Below are 5,647 nucleotides of genomic sequence, written 5' to 3'. Positions count from 1 at the left end.
CTTCACTGAGGGTATTCACACGACGTGACATAAATTCCTTCAGCCCCTTCTGCATATCCAGTCTTCACAGCATCACCACTCTAATCCTTCCTTCTTGTCCCTGAAAACACATTCCTATTAGTCTCTAATGCTAATCCCTTATCCTTCACACTACAGCTTGGATCACTTTACTCCCTTCAAGATTAGGATTGCTCCATTCATGTTCCCACTTCCATGAAATCTATCCCTAGCCACTGACCCTTTTTGGTCTACTTAAAAGCAAGCTTGCATCTAAACAATCCAATAAAATCCTTCCATTAATCCCTCAGTCCCATCTACCTACTCACTGTTTCTTTTTTCTTCACTGACAAATATGTTGAAAATGTTTTGTATTTTATTCAGACTAATGGAATAAGTATTTATTAAGCATCTAGCATTTGCAAAGCATTACGGTAGACACTTGGAAAACAAATATAGCATTAAAAATAGTCCCTGCCCTCAAGAAACTCATGTTGTGTCGGGGGAATATATAAACAGAGAAGTAAAGATACAATAACTTGAGAAGCACTAACAAATAGGCCACATGTTTTTAATAATAGTTCTTTTAAAATAAATTTTAAATGGTGCAGTGGATAGACTGTGGGACTTTTCAATAAGACTGAGTTCAATTCTTGTCTCAGATACTATATGTGCCACCTTGGCAAAGTCACTTGATCTCTGTCAGCCTCAGTTTCCTTATCTGTAAAATGGAGACAATAGCAACATTTACCTCATAGGGTTGTTGGAAGGATTCAATGAGTTAACGGGTAAAGTACTTTGCAAAAATGTGCTATGTAAAAATGCTAACTATGAAAGGTAACCCAGTGCACTAGACAAAGCCCTAGACTTGTCATCTGAAGATCTACAGAGAGTCCTAGCTTTGTCACTTACTAGCTAAGCAACATTGATCAAGTGACATCACTCTCTCCACCTTAGAATTTTTATCTCTAAGATGAAGAGAATATTAATTGTGTTACCCACTTCACCACATCATTGTGAGGAAGGTTCTTTGTAATCTGTATATCATCACATATTTGCTAGCTTTCATTATTTTTTCTTGACAGGAACATAAAATCAAGTCTCTTTATCTCTACTTATTTTGTCCTAGATTGATTTACAGCTGGAAGGGGTAAAAGAGACATTGGGTAGTTAGGTAGCACCATGGACAAGATTAGGCCTGGAGTCAGGAACACCTGAGTTCAAATCTGACCTTAGATACTTACCAGCTGTGACCTTGGGCAAGTCAACCTTTGTTTACCTCAGTTTCCTCAACTTTAAAATGGGAATCATAGTAGTAACTACCTCCCAGGGTAGTTGTAAGGATCAGAGGAGATATTTGCAAAATGCCTGGCACATAGTAGGCATTATATAATCATTAGCTGTTATGATTAAAGAGGAAGTGAGGAGGTAGTGAAAGGAGCATTGATCTTAGAAGTCTAGGCATCTGCCCTAGATGATACTTACAAAAGGAAGGGCCTAAGATAAATAACTTGACCTTTCTGAGGGTCATGTTCCTAATTTGTAATAAAGGGATAATCACCCTTGCACTCCCACCTCACTGGGGTGATATAAGGACACCATTGGAATTCTTCAAGCGCTGGATAAATGTGAGTTCTATTATTAGTATCACTTAAGTTTAACCCCCTCATTTTACAGAAGGAAAGGAAGCTTAGGGAGGGGAAATGATTTACCCAAGGCAATGGAGCAAGGCAGGAGAAAAATTTGAGTCTGCCTCCTGACTCAAATCCTAGGGATCATTTTGCTTCATTCCTGGAAGAATCTTCCTTCCCCAGTCATACCCCAGTTTCTTCATTTTATTTTCCTTGGAAACAGCCCTTAGTTCCCACGAGCCATTCTATTCCAAACATGTCCTGGTCTCTGGGAATACCGTTGGTTTTTTTGCTTTGTTTTGCTTTGTTTTTGTTTTTGTTTTTGTTTTTGTTTTTGTTTCTCAGCTGCCCTCTTTGGCACCAAGAGCCTGCCTTGAAAGGCTACTTTCCTAGGTTCTCCCTTATGATTCCAGGCTGAAAATGGAGACTCTGGGGAAGGGGAAGAAGGGTATTACCGGCTGCTGCCCCATCAACTTTAAAACATGACAGCTACTGATCAAAATTATTAAGCATTGTTGACAAGAAGACCAACCTAGCATTTATCACCCAGTGACTTTAAAAATAGATCTTCTTCCTTTTGTGCCAGGGGCAAAGCAGTAATTTAGATAATTGAAACTCTGAAATGTGTGGAAGAAGAATCACCACAGCGTTCAGACTTTTTCCTCTCTTCATTTTAATATTGTATATCTATATCTATGTACACATAATATTATCATATTTAACTGTATATACATATGCATATATACATATACATATATAAATAATTCTGGTTTAACACTATTTATATACTTATTTGTCTTTATTTATTTATTCCTCTTTAGAATAAATGCACAGACATTGCAAAGAGGAATATTTGCTCCCACTCCCAACGCTGAGGAAAAGCCTTCTAATCATAGGAGCTGAATAGTAGTAGGAGCTCCTGTTCCTTTAGTGTTCTAAGGTTTACAATACTATTCCCTCACAATACCTCACCCTCCTTGGAATTGGGTCAACAATATGAAGATTGTTACTCCATTTTATAGATGAGAAGATTGAGGGTTCAAGGTGAAGAGAGTAACTTATGCAAGATAAAACAACCTTTCAGGTGCACCTTGAAAACATCATAGCTCTCAGATCACAAGATCATGGACTTAGAACAGGACAGGACAGTAAAGATCGTCTTGCTCAGTTTTTTTTTTTTTTAATATATAGATGAGGATACTGAGGCCCAGAGAGGTTTAAAAAAATTGCTCAAGGTTATTCAGCGAGTAAATGGCAGACCTAGTATTCAAACCAATGTTCTCTAACTCCAAATCCTGCATGCTTTCCACTATTATGACATAATCAAACTATCTCAGAATCCTTATCTGTCACATGGGTATAATAATTCCAATATTATCACCCTTAAAGGGTTGTAATGAGGACCAAATTAGGCAGCTAGATTGTACAGTGGATAAAAGTACTAGACCTGAAGCCACAAAGCCCTGGTTCGAATCCTAATTCAGAAACTTATTAGCTGTGTGGCTCTGGGCAAGTAATCTAATTTCTCCCTGTCTCAGTTTCCTCCTCTTTAAAATGTGGGTAATAATAGCACCTACCTCCCAGGGTTATTGTGAAACTCAAAGAAATGTTGGTAAAGCAATTCAAAAACCATGAAGAGCTATATAAATACCAGCTATTATTGTTATAAATGAGTTATGTTTCTTATTTTTAAATGTGCTATATTAAGTGTTTCATTATCATATTCATTGTCATTGAAGTGAATAGAATACTGAAATGGATTCATTCTTCCATCCAAAGACTGAAGATTCTTGGTCTAGAGGTAACATTGACCTGGGTATATGCAGACTTAATAGAACATGAGATGGCTAAACAAAAACAGAAAAAAAAAAATAGGATTGTAGCCATGTGGGCTGTGCCTCTCAGAGTCATTACCACAGCTCTCCAGAATGTCAGCAAGGTCCCCATTGGTTCCCTACCCTTATGTGCCCTCTCTCTCCTGCAAATATCAAATCTGTTACTGTCTCCCCTACCCCACAGGCCTCCAGGCTCTGTTCTCCAGGATCTCACCAGCAAATGAAACATTTAGTCCCCAGAGCAGATCATGGAGGTGCCCTACACACTACTTCATGCCTCATTGGGTCACAATGTTATTAGATTTTTGCAAATGGTCAAAGAGTAAATTCACTAAGAAAGGGTCTTCCCAAGGGCAATGATGCACAGAATTAGAATGATTGAAAAATCATCCAGATCTCCTTGTTGCTGTGGGTCTCCAGAAGGGGTGGCTCTGAACTTTCTGGGGCTTATTTATATGAAGAAAACACTGCTGAGAGGCCTGGCTCCTCCCATCTTCTCCATCAGCATTTCCAATCTCAGAGCTGCCTCCAGGCCAGGATGTTCCTTGAAAGTACACTTGTCAGATCCTGGATTTAGGTGAGATAGGAAATTGCAGGATTTGCTAAAAGGGGAAAACATAAAGTACAGGAAGGTGTTAGTGGACTTTTTGTTAATGAAAGGGGAAGCAACATCATTTCCTACAAGGACCTCTGCACTTGGAGTTAGAAAACCTGAACAGCAGCTGAACCAGTGTGCAACTTCAGGATTATCACTTAAATTTTCTTGATTGAATCTTCCATCTATCTGTCTTTTTGCTTCCCTGTTCCTTTTCTCTCATTCCTCCCTTTCTCTTTTTCATCTCTCCCTCCTTCTACTCTCTCTACCTCTCCCTCCCTACTTCTCCCTCTGCTTCTGTGTCCCTCCCCCATGCCTTTCCTCTCTCTGTCCCTTAACTTTCCCCGCTTTCCTTCTATCTCCCTCTTTCCATCCCTCTCCTTCTTCCATTTCCTCCCTTCCTTTCTCTTTCTCTTTCTATCTCTGTCTCTGTTTTTCCTCACTATCTTTATATCTCTTTTGTCTGTTTCTGACTCTCTCACTCCCTTCCTCCTTCACCCCTTCCTCCCCCGCCTCCCCTTCCTTCTCTTTCTCCTCCTCCTCCCTCTCCCTCCTCCTCCTCCTCCTCCTTCTTCTCTCTATTTCTCTCTGTCTCTTTCTTTCTCCCCCCCCACACAAACTCCACCTCTGGGCAATCTTCCCTGGTGGATTGCTTTCTTTTTTTTTTAATAACCCAAGAATTTTTTCTTGTTTTTATTTTACAGCCATTTATGCCATGAATTCGTAGGGGATTGGTTCCAACAGCTCAGGTTCCTTGCCATTGGTTCTCACAAAGTGTGCTTCTCTGGGTGGAGCAGGCTGGCACTTCAGTTGAACCCAACTGCCTTTTTCTTTGGCTTCCTTCTTCTTCTGATCATTTTCCTTTACCCGCTTCAGGAAGCTATTTCTGCTCTTGGAATGCTTAATATGCTCAATACAAACATTAATTCTCTTGGTTAGAATCTTGCCCTTAACCTGTTTTTTTACAACAATGCCTGCAGCATGTTGAGTAACATTATAGACCCTTCCAGTCTTGCCATGGTAACATTTGTGGGGCATTCCTTGCTGAACTGTGCCCATACCTTTGATATCTACAATATCACCTTTCTTGTATATTCGCATATGGATCACATAAAAGACTCAAGAATTCACAAGCACATCACATAATGTCCATAAAGGCTTTCTCTGGAATTACAGTTACAAGTAGGCCATACACCATGACGTGTAAGGAAATAGGGTGCATGAGGTGAGAAGAAAAAAAAAAACCTAGACTACAATGGCTAAGTTCCTATAGGCCTTCCACTTGTTTCCCCACATTCGTGAACCACTCAGTAGTTCCAAATCTACCAAGATATCCTAGACCTAAAGGCACTAGATGTTTAAATAAATAAATGCTTATTCTCTGATGGGTATAAGTGGACACTGAAATATATTTCCAGTGCCATAATCACATCTATATTTTCTCTATATCTGCACCCCTTGTTCACTCACAGCTGCTTGGCAAAAAGAATTGTTTGTGGTGTGTGGCCCTATGCCACCCCTAATATCATTTTTATCTGTAAAATATAGACTGTCATGCTTGCCTGCAGAGTTCTGAATCAACCTATGAA

General features: G+C 39.6%; 1 pseudogene; it reads right to left on the bottom strand.

Moving 5' to 3' along the window:
• Positions 1–4,766: 4,766 nt before the first annotated feature.
• LOC110214291 (large ribosomal subunit protein eL21 pseudogene) lies at positions 4,767–5,159 on the bottom strand (annotated as a pseudogene).
• Between the last annotated feature and the right edge of the window lie 488 nt (positions 5,160–5,647).

This window comes from Phascolarctos cinereus, unplaced genomic scaffold, assembly GCF_003287225.1.
Source record: "Phascolarctos cinereus isolate Bilbo 61053 unplaced genomic scaffold, phaCin_HiC Scaffold_4;HRSCAF=312, whole genome shotgun sequence".
In the NCBI taxonomy this organism is placed as follows: Eukaryota; Metazoa; Chordata; class Mammalia; order Diprotodontia; family Phascolarctidae; genus Phascolarctos; species Phascolarctos cinereus.
The sequence above is the reverse complement of the archived record's forward strand: the minus strand, read 5'-3'. Positions and strand labels throughout refer to the sequence as shown.